The following is a 15760-nucleotide window of genomic DNA, read 5'->3' on the forward strand; positions in this document are numbered from 1 at the left end:
TGGCAAATCGAACTTCAATAAAAACAAATTTAAGAAAAGAAAAAATAAGGTCTCAATACATTTAGAGACTTCACTTTCTGGAATTTATTTGGGAACTCCCTCAATTTTTTGAGAGCATTTGAGGTTGACCAGTTCTGGGGACTTTGACTTGAAGTCACAGGCTAAAGAGCAGCAGAAGACAGCAGAAGCAGACTTTCACTCCCTGTTCCCCTCCTCTTGTTTTCAGAAAGGAAATAGCCTTTGCTAAAGGTCAAGTGGGTTTGTATGTTTTTTTAATTTAAGGTCAGGTGTTTTTTGAAGATCATCTGATTGCATTCTACTTCCCAATGGAAGCTCACTCTATACCTGCACAATTCAAGTACTGTAGATTAGATTCTCTTCTGGACTTTGGGTATTATCATTTTCCCTTTGTCTTGCCCTGAAAGGGAAGACTTTTCCAGCAATGATCATGAGGTTGACTCTGCTGAGTAAAAAGATCCTATAAAGAATAGCATTTGTATTCAGCTACAAGTTGCACTGGCTCAAGTACAAAACAACATTAAATATTATATGCCTTTTATTCATGTCACAACCTAAAATTATAATTTACCAAATCAAGGAGAGTGAAGAGATTTTATCTTATGGGTCAACTATAATCAATTGCTGCCTGAAGTACTATATTGAGAAGAGTACTGAAGTTGCTTTTCAGCTTAGTGGGTAGGAGTTCTGTGATTAGTTAGGCATGTCTGATGTGTATGGGAGAAAGGGGAGTGGAGGTGCATGTGTCAGAAATTTACATTATTTTGATCCTTCTAAACTTTCCCTTCTTCCTGCAACCATCAGAGATCTTTTCACATCCATTCAACTTTGCCACCAACTTTGATGTGTTACTTCCTTATGAAATTAGGTATACTCTTCGGTCACAGAGAAGTTCTTATTCTACTAGGATTCTATAGTTTATACATTTTATTAATATTTTTCACACAAAGGATTGCCAGTTTTAAACAGAGTACTGTTTTTACCTATCCATTTTGAAACATTTTGAAAATTTTATTAGCCAGTGTTAGTGATAACACAGGATAAAATGTGCACTACAACACATTACTGGTGGGAATGCAGCTTGGTAAATCCTCATTGGAGGGGAACTAGAAAATATATATTAAGAATCTTAAAAAATGTAAAAATAAACCTAGGGATTTTTTTTGGCATTTAGCCTCAGGAGACAATTATGAATGACAAAGATTTATACTCATGTGTACACATTGAAGTGATATCTATAATATAAAAAAGAAGTAGCAAATATAATCAGGAATGGGTTAAATAAATATGGTGTAATAACAAAAATAGTTGTTTCTTTTTATAGGTCATCTGCATGCCAGATACTTGATGTATTGTAGTTTGTTAATTCTCAGGTCAGATGAGGAAACAGAGGTGAAGAAAGGCTAAATAAGTTCCAATCCTTATAATAAGTGTACAATAGTTAATCTGAAAACTGTCATAAAACCCCTAGCACTGCTGGGGAAAATATGACAATGATTAACATCACATTGAATGCATAGCTGCCCTTGTAATATTGTAACAGAAATCTCTAGGGGCCAAAAATGAAAAGAATATTGAAACAAATAATGTCAGGCAGAAGCTTTCACTGCTTTGGGGTAGGACTGGAGGTGAGACTTCTGGTCTCTAAACATGGAACTTAGATTTTTATATCTACATGTGGTAGAAGATAAATTATATCCTAGGTGAGCTGCAGGATCTCACACTTTAAATAAAATTAGACTCTAGTGAGTAGACTATGAAAGATGTCCATTCAATATCAAAGGGAGTCACCAAGGTATTTGTCTTACTTTAAGCACTGGCCGAAAAATAAATTTCTAATGAGATATCATAATCATTGGCTTGCTCAGTTTGAAATGGGCATTTGGGTCTTTCATGATCCATGAAAGAAATAATTGAGAATCTGTGCTTTACTAAAATTAAAAACTTCTGCTCTGCCAAAGACAATACCAAGAAAATTAGAAGAAAAGCCAAAGACTGGGAGAAAATATTTGCAAAAGATACATTTGGTAAAGGATTGTTATCCAAGAAATACAGAGACCTCTTAAAACTCTACAATTAAAAAAAAAAACAACCTAAATAAAAAATAGGCCAAAAAACTTAAAGACACCTCGCTGAAGAAATACACATGGCAAGCATGTGAAAAGTTGCTCCCACATCATATGTCATCAGAAAAATGCAAACTAAAGTGACAATGGAGTTCCACTACACACCTATTAAAATGGTCCAAATCTAGAACACTGACAATGCCAAGTGTTGATGAGGATGTGGAGCAATAGGAACTTTCATTCACTGATGGTGGGAATGCAAAATGGTCCAACCACTTTGGAAGACAGCTTGGCAGTTTTGTACAAAACTAAACATACTCTTACCATATGATCCAGAAAATAAAAAAGCATTATAAGAAAATAAAGAACTATAAAATGCCAGAGGTAAACACATTGGTATACAATGACTGAAGTTGGACTTTAAAGTCAGTTTTAACTTTCCAAATAGACAAAGGAAGACGGGAATGGAGATCAGGCACACGGTGCACGTTGTTCATAAGATGAAAGGCCCACCAAACTTATAAAACTTACCAGAGGATCCAGCAATTATGTTTCTAAGTATTTACCCAAAGGAGTTGAAAACTATGTCCACACAAGAACTTGCACATGGATGTTTACAGCAGCCTTATTCGTAATTGCCAAAACTTGGAAGCAACCAAGATGTCCTTTAATAGGTAACTGGGTAAATAAACTTTAGAAAATCCAAACAATGAGATATTATTCAGTGGTATGAATAAATGAACTATCAAACTACCAAAAGAGATGGAAGAAATTTAAGTGACATTGTTAAGTGAAATAAACCAATATGAAAATGTTATATATTTTATGATTACAACTATGTGAGATTTTGGAGAAGGTGAAACTATGAAGACAATAAAAAGATCAGTGGTTTCCAGGTATGGGTGATAGGAATGGGGAAGGGATTAACAAGAAAAATACAAGACTTGAGGGAACTAAAACTACTGTCTCTGATATTATAATGGTAGATACATATCATTATATATTTGTCAAAACTCATTGAATGTATGACACAAAAGTGGACTTTTAGGTAAACTGTGGACTTTGGGTGGTTATGATTTGTCAATGTAGGTTCATCCTTGGTTAAAAAAAAGTACCACTCTGGTGAGTGATTCTAATAGTGGAGGGTGGGAGAGGTATGCATGTGTAAAGGAGTATTTGGGAAATCTCAGTACCTTTCCCTTAGTTTTATTATAAGCCTAAAACTGGTTTAAAAAGGGTCTTTAATAATAATTTTTAAAAATTATGGACTCTCATTGTGGTTTTGATTTGTATTTCCCTGATGGCAAGTGATGCAGAGCATTTTCTTATGTGCTAGCAGCAATGTCCACAATAGCCAAACTGTGGAAGGAACCTCGGTGTCCATCGAAAGATGAATGGATAAAGAAGATGTGGTTTATGTATACAATGGAATATTACTCAGCCATTAGAAATGACAAATACCCACCATTTGCTTCGACGTGGATGGAACTGGAGGGTATTATGCTGAGTGAAATAAGTCAATCGGAGAAGGCAAACATTATAGGTTCTCATTCATTTGGGGAATATAAATAATAGTGAAAGGGAATAGAGGGGAAGGGAGAAGAAAAGGGTAGGAAATATCAGAAAGGTAAATAGAACATGAAGACTCCTAACTCTGGGAAACGAACTAGGGGTGGTGGAAGGGGAGGAGGGCTGGGGGTGGGGGTGACTGGTTGGCGGGCGCTGAGGGGGGCACTTGATGGGATGAGCACTGGGTGTTATTCTGTATGTTGGCAAATTGGACACCAATAAAAAATAAATTTATTATTAAAAAAAAGTATGGACTCTCTGCTCATCCTGATTAGGCTCTGATATCCTTCTCTTCTTCAGCCACTGTGGATACTTATATTGTTTTGTCATACTTAAAGATGTCAAGATTAAATTGTTCAGAAAAAGCAGAGGACGTAAGGGAAGTGAGGGCAGCATGGTTTTCTCTTTTGGGGGAGTGAGGGGGTCGTTAAACTAATTGCAAACTATATACATTAACAGAATAAGATAATGAAAACAATCTTGAAAATGAACAAAGTTGTAGGCTTTCCTGGATATGAAAACTTACAACGAAGATACTGTGATGTTTGGGCCAAGATAGGCAAATGGACCAATGGAATAGAATACAGAATCTGGGAACAGTCTACACATGGACAGTAGATATATGACAAAAGTGGTACTACAGAGCAGTGGGGAAGAGGATGGTTTTCAATAAGTGATTTTTGAATCTATTAGCTATCCATACACAAAATGAATCTTGATCCTTATATACACCCCTCACAAGTTCTGGTAACACTTCTATCTTACTGCAGAAGGTAATTTCTTTATACCTTGAAATAGGACAAATTTTCTTAAATAACATACAAAGATTCCTACCCACAAAGGGAAAATATAAATTGGGCCATCTTATTTTAATGAGTAATTTTTGTTTTTCAGAAGAACACTTTAGGAGAATGAAAAGAGAGAATGGAAAAATATATTTCCAGCAGATATAACTGAGAAGGGTCCAAGTTCAGACTATATAGTTTTTAAAATAATAAATTTATTTTTTATTGGTGTTCAATTTGCCAACATACGGAATAACACCCAGTGCTCATCCCGTCAAGTGCCCCCCTCAGTGCCCGTCACCCATTCACCCCTACACCCCGCCCTCCCCACCTTCCACCACCCCTAGTTCGTTTCCCAGAGTTAGGAGTCTTTATGTTCTGTCTCCCTTTCTGATATTTCCTACCCATTTCTTCTCCCTTCCCTTTTATTCCCTTTCACTATTATTTATATTCCCCAAATGAATGAGAACATATAATGTTTGTCCTTCTCCGATTGACTCATTTCACTCAGCATAATACCCTCCAATTCCATCCACGTCGAAGAAAATGGTCGGTATTTGTCATTTCTAATGGCTGAGGAATATTCCATTGTATACATAGACCACATCTTCTTTATCCATTCGTCTTTTGATGGACACCGAGGCTCCTTCCACAGTTTGGCTATTGTGGACATTGCTGCTATAAACATCGGGGTGCAGATGTGGGGGATTTACCCCAATGATACAGATACAATGAAATGCTGGGACACCAGACTATATACTTTAAAAGAACTTAGAAATTATGAAGAAAATGACAACATAATTTTTAAAAAATGAGCAATATATTAGGAACTTCACAAATGGAGATTTTTCAAAGAGCTGATAAACATATGAAAACGTGCTTAACTCTACTAGTAAATAGGGAAATACAAAATAATACCATGATAAGATACAACAAAAAGGCTTAGAAAATAGATGGACATGACCAGGTGTTAACAAAGATGTGGAGATCAGGAATGCTTATGCATTACTGATGACAGTATAGATTGGTGCAACACCTTTAGAAAACAGTTTGTCTCTTCAAATTTAATACATGCTTAGTGTATAAATCAACAATTCGGTAGGTAAATATTAAATTTAAATATATAAAGATAATATATAACAATTTAGGTAAATATCTAACATAAATAAATTAATAAACATTAAATAATCAGAAGGCATACACAAGAATATCCATGGCTATTTGTAATAGTTCTAAACTGAAAAAGGCATAAATGTCCATCTATAGTAGAATGGATCAATACATTGTACTATGTATATTGTAGTACTCTATAACAATAGATATTAACAAATATATATTGCTACTTGCAATAACATGAATGAACTTCATAAATATAATTATGAATGAAAAAAGCCAGGATCAAAAGCGTGTGTATTCCATTTTTGTAGAATTTTTTTTCTTGGTCTTGTTTGAACTTTATTTTTTTGTAAATTTTTTTTATTGGAGTTCGATTTGCCAACATATAGTGTAACCCTCAGTGCTTAAAAAGGCAAGCTAGTCTGTAGTTTTAGAAGTCACAGTAGTTATTCCCAAAGGAGGAAATGAGGGAGTAGATAGAAAGGAGCATAAGGGGAGCTTTTGGGGTGCTGGTAATGTAATTGAGCTAGATGGTAGTTACATGGGTCATCAATCTGTACTTTTCTGAATGTATGTTATGCTTGACAAAAAATTAGAAAGTAAACAAAATGATTAAATAACAGATTAGTCACAGTCAAATAGAGAAATGGTGTATGTTCTGTGGGCATTTGAAAAGAATGTATTCTGTTGTTGGGCAGAGTGTTTTCTAAACATTGATAGATCCAAATGACTGATGGTATTTTGAATTCTTTATCTTTGCCGATTTTCCATCTAATTGTTCCATAAATTGAGAAAGGTAGAGTTTCAACTATAATTTTAGATTTATCAATTTCTCCTCTCAATTCTATCAGAATTTTGCAGCTCTGCTATTTGCTGCATACACATTTAGGATTTCTGTGTCATTTTAGTGGATTGACCTTTTTATCATTATATAATGTTCCTCCCCAGTTCTGGTAATTTTCTTTGTTTTCAAGTCAATTTGTATAATATAATGTAGCTACTCCTACTTTATTTTATTTTATTTTAATTTTTTAAGAATTTATTTATTCATGAGAGACAGAGAGAGAGGCAGAGACATAGATGGAGAAGCAGGCTCTCTGCAGGAGCCCAATGTGGGACTCCATCTCAGACTCTGGGATCACATCTTGAGTCAAAGGCAGACGCTCAACTGCTGAGCCACCCAGGCGTCCCCCTACTTTATTTTAAATAATATTTCTGTGATAGTCTTTTTCTATTCATTACTTTTAATCTGCCTATACTGTTATATTTGGAGTGATTTTTTTTTTGTAGACAGTGTACAGTTGGGTGATTTTTTTTTAACCCATTCTACTAATCTGTCTTTTAATTGCTGTATTTTGACTGTTACTTTTTAATGTAAGTATTGGCATGTTAGAATGTAAATCTATTATTTATTTATTTATTTATTTATTTATTCATTCATTCATTCATTCATTCATGAGATACAGACGGAGACATAGGCAGAGGGAGAAGGAGACTCCCTGCAGGGAGCCCAATGCAGGACTCCATCCTGGGACCCTAGGACAATGCCTGGAGCCGAATGCTGATGCTCAACCACTGAGCTAGCCAGGCGTCTCTAAATCTATCATTTTTTATTTGTGTTTGTTGTCTCTACTTTTTTTGGATCCTTTATTTTGCCTTCCGATGTGTTGCTTAAACATACCTGATAATTCCATTTTGAGTCTCTAATATTTTTGAGTAGTTTGTGTAACTATTTTGATGGTGTATATATGGTATATATATCACCAAAAATGGTGGTTGTGCTAAATATATTACACTATATATATATACACAATACACTAAATATAGTACAAACATAATACACTGCATATACATATTACACTATATATACATATATAAAACATCAATATCTACTAGTGCCATCAGCTTATCAGTTGAAGTAAAATATAGAAACATTATCCCCTTTCATGTTCTTTTACTGTCTCCTATTTAGAATAACAATGTCTTAAATACTTCCTCTATATACCTTTAGAATCACATCAATCATATAATTTCAGCTTTTAACTGTGAAATATAATTTAGAGAAAATTCTAGAGAGTAAAGAGAGACTATTTTATTTATCCATATTTTTGCTTGCCATTGTTCTTTTTTCCTTCCTGATATTCCAAGTTTTGTCTTTTCATTGTTTCCTTTCTGTTTAGAGAACTATCTTTAGAATTTTTTTTAGGGCAACAGATTCTCTTAATTTTTAGTACTTTAAATATATACTGCTTCATAGAATTACCATATTACCCAGTAATTCTACCACTGGATATGATACCCAAAGATATGGTACCCACTGGATACCCAAAGAACATGAAAACACTAATTAAAAAAGATATATGTACCCATGTTTATTGCAGCATTATTTATAATAGCCAAGATATATGGAAGCAACTCAAGTGTCCATCCATAGATGAATGGATAAGGAAGATGTGATACACACAGATAATGGACTACTTACAAGTCATAAAAAAGAATGTTGCCATTTGCAACAACATAGATGGATCTAGAGGATATAGTGCTAAATGAAATGCATTAGTCAGAGGAAGACAAATGCCATATGACTTTATTCATATGTGGAGTTTAAGAAACAAAACAGATGAATAATAAAAAAAAAGAAAAACAGACTCTTAAATACAGAGAACAAGCAAGTGGTTTCCAGAGGGAAGGTGGGTGGGTAAAATAGGTGAAAGGGGGACTAAGTGTTTACTGTGATGAACAGTGAGTAATGTATAGAATTTTTTAAAAAGATTTTATTTATTCATTCATGAGAGACAGAGAGAGAGAGAGCGAGAGAGAGAGAGAGAGAGAGAGAGAGAGAGAGAGAATGGCAGAGACAGGCAGAGGGAGAAGCAGGCTCCACACAGGAAGCCCAATGTGGAACTCGATCCTGGGATTCCAGGATCACACCCCTGGCCAAAGGCAGGTGCTAAACCGCTGAGCCACCCAGGGATCCCCCTATAGAATTTTTTAATCATTATATTGTGCACCTATAACTAATACATGTTAATTATACTTCAATAAACAAATTTTTACCTCCTTTATTAATATAGTATATAGACCAAGCCTAAAACAATTGATCAATAAATATATTGCAGAACTGAAAAAAATAAAATGAAGATGTGCTACTTGTTTCTGGCTTCCATGGTTCTGATTAGCTATTTGCTTTCTTTGAACTATTTTTCTCCTCTAGGCAAAGCGTCATTTCTCTCTTGATGCTTTCAAGATTTTTTGTCTTGAGTTTTCAAAGGTGTGGCTATGATGTATCTTCACATGTGGGTTTCTTTGAGTTGATCTTGGTTGGTCTTTGTATATAGATTATTGAATTTGTAGGTCTATGTCTTTTGCCAAACTTAGAGTTTTTAGTCATTATTTCTTGGAATACTTTTTCAGTGCTGTCCTTCTCTTCTCCTTCCCAGACATCTCTGTCATGAAAGTTACTTTTTTTTTTTTAAGTCTTACAGGTTCTTGAAGTGCTGTTCATTTTTTTCCTTTGGCTATTTTCTGTTATTCAGATTACATTTCTATTGTTTTGTCTTCCAACAATTGTTTCCTCTATCCATTTAATTCTGCTGTTGAGATTATCCGCTGTATTTTTTTAAGTTGCTTAACTTTTTAGTTCTAAAATTGTCGTTTGGTTCTTCTTGATATCTTCTCTTTATTTGAGGCTTGTTATGTATTTGCTGAAGCTTTCTATTTTTTTCATGTTTCAAGTTTGCCCATAATGGCTTGTTGAAGCATTTTTATACTGTCTACATTAAAGTCTTTGTCAGATAATTCTGAAATACCTGTTATCTTGATGTTGGCATCCAATTATTATTTTTTCCATTTATTTTAAGCTCTTCCTGATTCTTGTATGAATGATTTTTAAAAACGAAAGTCTATACATTTTGGGTATTATGTTATGAAACTCTGAGTCTTATTTAAACCTATTTTAGCTAGCTTTTTCCTGAAACAACTCTGGTAGAAGAAGGTGGAGGGCACTGCCTTATACTCTCAGATGGGAGTGGAAGTTTAAATTTCCCACTTGACTTTTACTGACATCCAAGGAAGGTGCTCCTAATTACTGCTGGGCAGGGGAATGCCTTTTGGCTCCCCACTAGATCTCTACTGAGACCTTCTTGTCTGGGGAGTGGTAGCAGTGCCTTGTTACTGCTCCTTACATGGCCTCCACTGACACTGGTTACTAGTTAAGGTCCTGACTCTCTCTTAGACTTCCCTTGACATTATACCATTGGAGGGTGTGGGGATCTTGTTAATGCTGGGTAGGAGGCAGTATGTGTGTGTGTGTGTGTGTGGGGGGGGTCTTGTTAATGCTGGCTTCCCACATGGTCTCCACTGATGCAATCAGGCAGCAATTATTCGTGCTCATTGAGAATCAAAATTCCAGCTTCCTACTCAGTCTTCTCTGACACTTCCGCAGTGAGGGTGGTAGATTGGGAAGTTATAGCCTGGGAAAGATGGAAGTCTAGGCTACTTGATCATATGAGTGGAGTTGGGGATAACAGTTTTTTTTCTGTGGTGTTTGAAGGAGTGGAATGGTTATTGTCTAAAAGTTTTCTGTCTTGCTAGGTCAGCCCTTTCCTGGTCTTTAGCTAGAGAGTTGACTTTTGTTGGGGACTTTTCCGCTCAGTGCCTGTTGGGATTCCCAGGTTGCTGACTTTCTCACCTCTGGATCTGGAATATATGAGACAACCAACCAACCTAAGGGACTCACTGCTGTATTGTTCCTTGTTTCCTAAGGTCCTTAGCTGGTCTGTTTTCTCTCTCATTTTAGAATCTTTTTATGTGTTTTCTATATAAAGTCCCAGGTTTTAGTTCTACTTAAGGAGAATAGAGATATGTTTGCTTCCTTCATTTTCCTAGGAGTCTGTTCAAAATTTAATGTGAAATAAGAGGAAGAAAGAAACATCTCAATATAGGGTAAGACCTCATTTTGGTTAAAAATTATGTAAGTACCCATGTACCTGTAGTAGCATGAACACACACAGCTACAGAAAAGGGAAACACACCAGAATGTTCTTTCCCTTTCTTTGGATAGTAGGTCAGCTTCTAAAATTTTCAAAGTATCCAGTTATTTTTATAGTTGTAAAAAATAATACATGAAAATAATTTCCCATTTATTTAAAAAATTATGTGGTTTCTAAAAATGGACATCCTCTTACTTACTTTGATAAGCTTATAGATTATTAAATAAGTAAATATATCCTTGATGTTAAATACTTTAAAACTATTAATCTCTAGAAAAATACCAGTATTATCTTTGTATATAATGAAGAGATACCATAAATACAGAGTATTAAGAGCTTTCTTTTCTTGTTATACTTCCATGATTTTCCTCCAAGTTACTCCAAAGTGGATGATTGTGTTCCCACTTTTTAAGTTATCAAATTGGCAGTGAATTGTTCTTACCATCTTTAAGCTCTGTAAACACATATCTCACCTTTGTGACCCAGGAGTCTGTTAGTGCTATAAGTGTGTTTTTAACCGCTCTGCTGGTTAGAGAGTTCAAAGTGGGAACCAGGGCAGCCCTGGTGGCGCCTGCAGCCCAGGGCCTCATCCTAGAGACCCAGGATTGAGTCCCACCCACATCGGGCTCCCTGCATGGAGCCTGCTTCTCTCTCTGCCTCTCTCTCTCTGTGTGTGTCTCTCATGAATAAATAAATAAAATCTTAAAAAAAAAAAACAAAGTGGGAACCATACTTCTTGATTTCTATGTTTGGCTCTATAACTCCAACTGAATAGGACCTCACCTTGACCCACTTCAATTTCCCTTTCTGGATGCTGTGGGTGATGACAGCACATGTATGGAAGATGACTGAGTGGGCCAAGAATAAAAATAAAACTTTAAAGAGAACCCTTGGGAGATCACAAAATTAAGAATTTCTTCCATCCCCTCCAATATATATAAAATTTGTTTTTGTTATTGAGTCCAAGAATTCATGCAGCCAAACAGTGTAATGCACATTAATCATAGGAAACAAACTGAGGGTCTCTGGAGGGGAGGGTGGTGGGAGGGATGGGGTAACTGTGTGATGGACATTTAGGAGGGCATGTGATGTAACGAGCACTAGGTATTACATAAAACTGATGAATCATTGACCTCTACCTCTGCAACCAATAATATACATATGTTAGTTAATTAAACTTAAATAAAAATTTTAAAAGCCTTTTTCCCCTCTGGAAACCAGAATGCAGGATTTATCAAATCCTTCCTTGAAATTCTGTTCCTTTATATCTAACAAGCTAGGAAGGACTGTTTGTCTTCCTTCTTGCATGAAAAATCAGAAATAGACTTTAAAAAAAAAATCAGAAATACTCAAGACTCGTCTTCTTAGACCCATATTCTTTAAGTATTACAAGGCAGTTTGAGTAGTCATCAGGCTTACCTGCCTGTGAAAATAACCACCATAATCTAATAGCAAATTTAATTTATTCATGGACAGAAAAAAATGCAAAGAGAAACTATTTCCAACTGCCAGGTGTAAGTTGAGAAGATCCTTTTGTTTGTTTTGGTAATTTAATTTCTCAAATATGCACAATTGTCTATCAGCATTTGGGCATTGAATAGAGCCCATTTTTCCCCAGCTAAGTTAAACATGTGCCAGGAGGTCAGTTTATTACTCTGGGCAGTGACAGACAGGGCTCCCTGCACTGCTCTATTTGTAATTGTTACCTTGGTAGATTGAACATCTTGGCTACCTGTTGCTTATATGCAGATCTGGCATATGCTCCCATTTCCTAGTGAGAAAAAAGATGGAGCTACAAACTCTTAACTATACTCCTTGATGCTGTAGGATCTTAATTGCCATATGTAAATAGAGACAGAGCTTGAGAAAATCTGAGAGGAAATTTCTTCAGACTTCTCCTCAATCAGCTGGAAGATGACCAACTTACATATGCCCTAAACTAGTAAAGAAACAGACTTCCAAACATCAGAAGCTCTATTTTTCTCACTATAGCCTGCTGCTAAAAGGTGTCCCATGTAAATAGTGATTCATCATCAAGCAAGTGTCATGTAAAGGACAGTGGAATTTTGATCATGTTCAGATGGCATTATGGCTTAGAGAACCAAGAATGCATAAATCTTGCTTTGTCAATTCTCACCTTTACCACAAGGTTACAGAAGAAGCCTCATACCAGAGGCAAAGAAAATAGGCATGAAAACTACTTATGCTTATACTCGTATATCGTACCCCCAAAGGAGCTATTCTGTACAGCTGGGTTGGCAGTCAGCTCAAGCTCAAGGCTTAGCCTGTGCAAGACTTCTCTCCCTCCTAATTTTCAGTCTTATCAGTTGGCTGCTGGAGACAAAAACAAACAAACAAATAAACAAACAAAAAAACCCTTATGAGGATGAGATGAGAAGATGGGGAGCGAGATGGTTGGGATTGTTCCTAGCACCATATGCTTCAAAGTCTGGTCCATAGATCAACAACATCAGTATCACCTAAAAATTTGTTAGAAATGCAGAATATGTGGTCTCATCCAAGACATATTCAATCAGAATGCACATTTTAAATAAGATCTCCATGTGCTTGTATGCATGTTCATATCCTGTGCTAAGAGATAGGCCTTGGGTCAGCTTCCTCATTTCTGGGTATATCTGTGTCTTTAGTACATAGTGACCTTAACCTCTGACCAATCTACCCTAGATGTGTACAGTTAGATCGGTACTCTTTACTCTTAGGGATCATGGAGGAGTAAGGGTAGAACAACAATAGCTGAGACCTCTTCTTAATTGCATGCGAAAAACGCTGGTTCTATAGTGTTAAATTGATTTCTTTATTGCAGGATTTCCTCAGCATGTTTGTCTAAGCCTTCTCAGGCTGACATAACAAAATAACATAGATGGTGTTTAAACAACAGACATTTATCACAGTCCTGTGGCTAAAAGTCAAAGGTGAGGGTGCAACATGGTTGGGTTTTCATGAGAACTCTTTTCCTGGCTTGCTGTTGACCAGCTTCTTGCTGGTGGACAGACAGGAAAAGCTCCTTCCTGTTTCTTATATGGAACACTAATTCCATCATGAAGGACCCTGATGACCTCATCTAAACCTAATTACCTCCCAAGGCTCCATTTCCAAATACTATCAGGCTTGGGGTTAAGGCTTCAACATATGAATCTGGTGGGAGGCAGACACATAATTCAGTCCACAGCAACACTAATGTGCATTAAAACTTTCAAAAAGAGAATAAAATATGTAATATTGCTTAAACCTTTCAAATTGTAGAAACCTGTTTTGAAGGAATACCTACTAACAATGGATGTTTCACAGAACACAGTATGGCAAGAGCCACCCTAAGGGGAATCATTGTTCTTGTTGAAACAGAATAAAGTCCTCCATTCTCATTCCCATATGAGATTGGATTTGCTTAATTGCATGTACTTTGAATTTGTCAATTTTCCAAGTTAAGTCACCCATAGTGAAGTGATATCTTACATGATGGTTAGGAACCAGAGTGAGTGCCTAAAGCAAAGATTGCATTTTAGCCAAAATTTTCTTTGAAAACAACTTTGAAATAACACCAGATATTATAGACTGACTTGTCATCACTCAAGAAATCTAGTATAACCTGTGTTAACATCAGTGCTGGTTCTTATCACCATTTTTTAGGTGAGTACTGGATCAAGAATCAGGACACCATCTAGTTTGAAGAGCGTAGATCTTTAAATACTAGAAACACACTCAACATAATGAGATACATTTTAAGATGAGAGTGGGAATGAAGACTGGAGAAAGCACACTCATGTCTCCTGTTCTAAGCTGTGGAGGGTACATGTGTTTAGTGGAATGGTCCATATATATACTGTGTAAGTAGTTTTGTGTCTCGTTCTCTCTCTTAGCATTCATTATTGAATTTACATATGTAAAATTTGTGTATGCTTCAGTACCTTTGTGTTAAACACAGAATTTCAGAGCGAATTTTGCCAGGCAAGACCAGATGCCTGGATTCAAAGTCATATGATGGCCTTTGGTGAATTTAATGCAGTCCGGAGTCTGGTCCTTAAAATCATAATGATCTCAGAATCTCAGCAACAGTGATTGTTTCCCCAGTTAATACAGACTGATGCATATGAATTAGGATGTCAATTTATGTTGAGAAATTAAGCCGTTGCTTAGATTGGGATGCTAGTGTCAGCAGATCATCATAATTTCCCTATAGGCAGTGTAAGTGGGAAGCCCAGATACATTTACAAAAGCCATTCTAAAATGTTCAATGTGAAATGAAAATGGTCCAAGCTGTTTTGCTGAAAGATACTGGTGGATGAAATGGTTAGCTACTCCATTTTCCAAGTAAGTGAGTCATTCCATTGGCTTGCATTTAGAAAAAAGTCTTTGAGTTCAGTTTTGCTTGGACCAATAGTGGACAAATCACTTTCCTGTGCAACTGAATTCATCTTTCTCTGGCACATTCATGGGGAACTGAATTTATGTGGTTTCCAGGGAGAGCATAACAAGGTTCAATGCCCAGCATTATTACTGTTTTTCTTTTGTGTTTTATTGGTAGAAAGAGAGGATGACCTTTGCTATCCCACCCAAAGCATTTTGTTGGCAAAAGCTGTGACCTAAGTTAGAGAATGTTCCAGCCTGAGAGCCACCAGCCACCATGAAGACATTGGGTGGTATTTTCTTTTATAGAGTCTCCTTTGACAGGATGGAGGATTTCAGTAGACTCACCAACATGGCTCTCCTTCCTGCTCTCCTCCTTTTGAGGAACACACACCACCTCCATTGACAAAATGATGAAGCATGTCATTTTCCTTTTCTGTTCCTCTTACTATGTAATCTATTCTTCCTCTTTCCTCTCCCTAGAAGTGCAGAACATTGATCATGTAAACATTTCTCATATTCTTATTTTCATCAATTGAACCAAGTTGGGGAGGGGGAAGCAGTTGGCAAGAATTTTTCTGTAAAGGGTCAGATAGTAAATATTTTTGGCTTTGTAGGCCACATAGTATTTTGTCAACTGTTCACTTCTGCCACAGGAGAGCAAAAGCAACCATAGACAATACATAAATAAATGGGTGTGGTTGTACTCCAATAAACTTTACTTGTGGGCATTGAAATTTGAGTTTTAAATAACTTCTATGTGTCACAACATATTTTTAAGTTTTCCCCAACCATTTAAAAATATATAACCTCTCTTAGTTTATGCCTTGTTAAAAAAAAAAAAAAGCTG

The sequence above is a fragment of the Vulpes lagopus genome, chromosome 3, assembly GCF_018345385.1.
Source record: "Vulpes lagopus strain Blue_001 chromosome 3, ASM1834538v1, whole genome shotgun sequence".
In the NCBI taxonomy this organism is placed as follows: Eukaryota; Metazoa; Chordata; class Mammalia; order Carnivora; family Canidae; genus Vulpes; species Vulpes lagopus.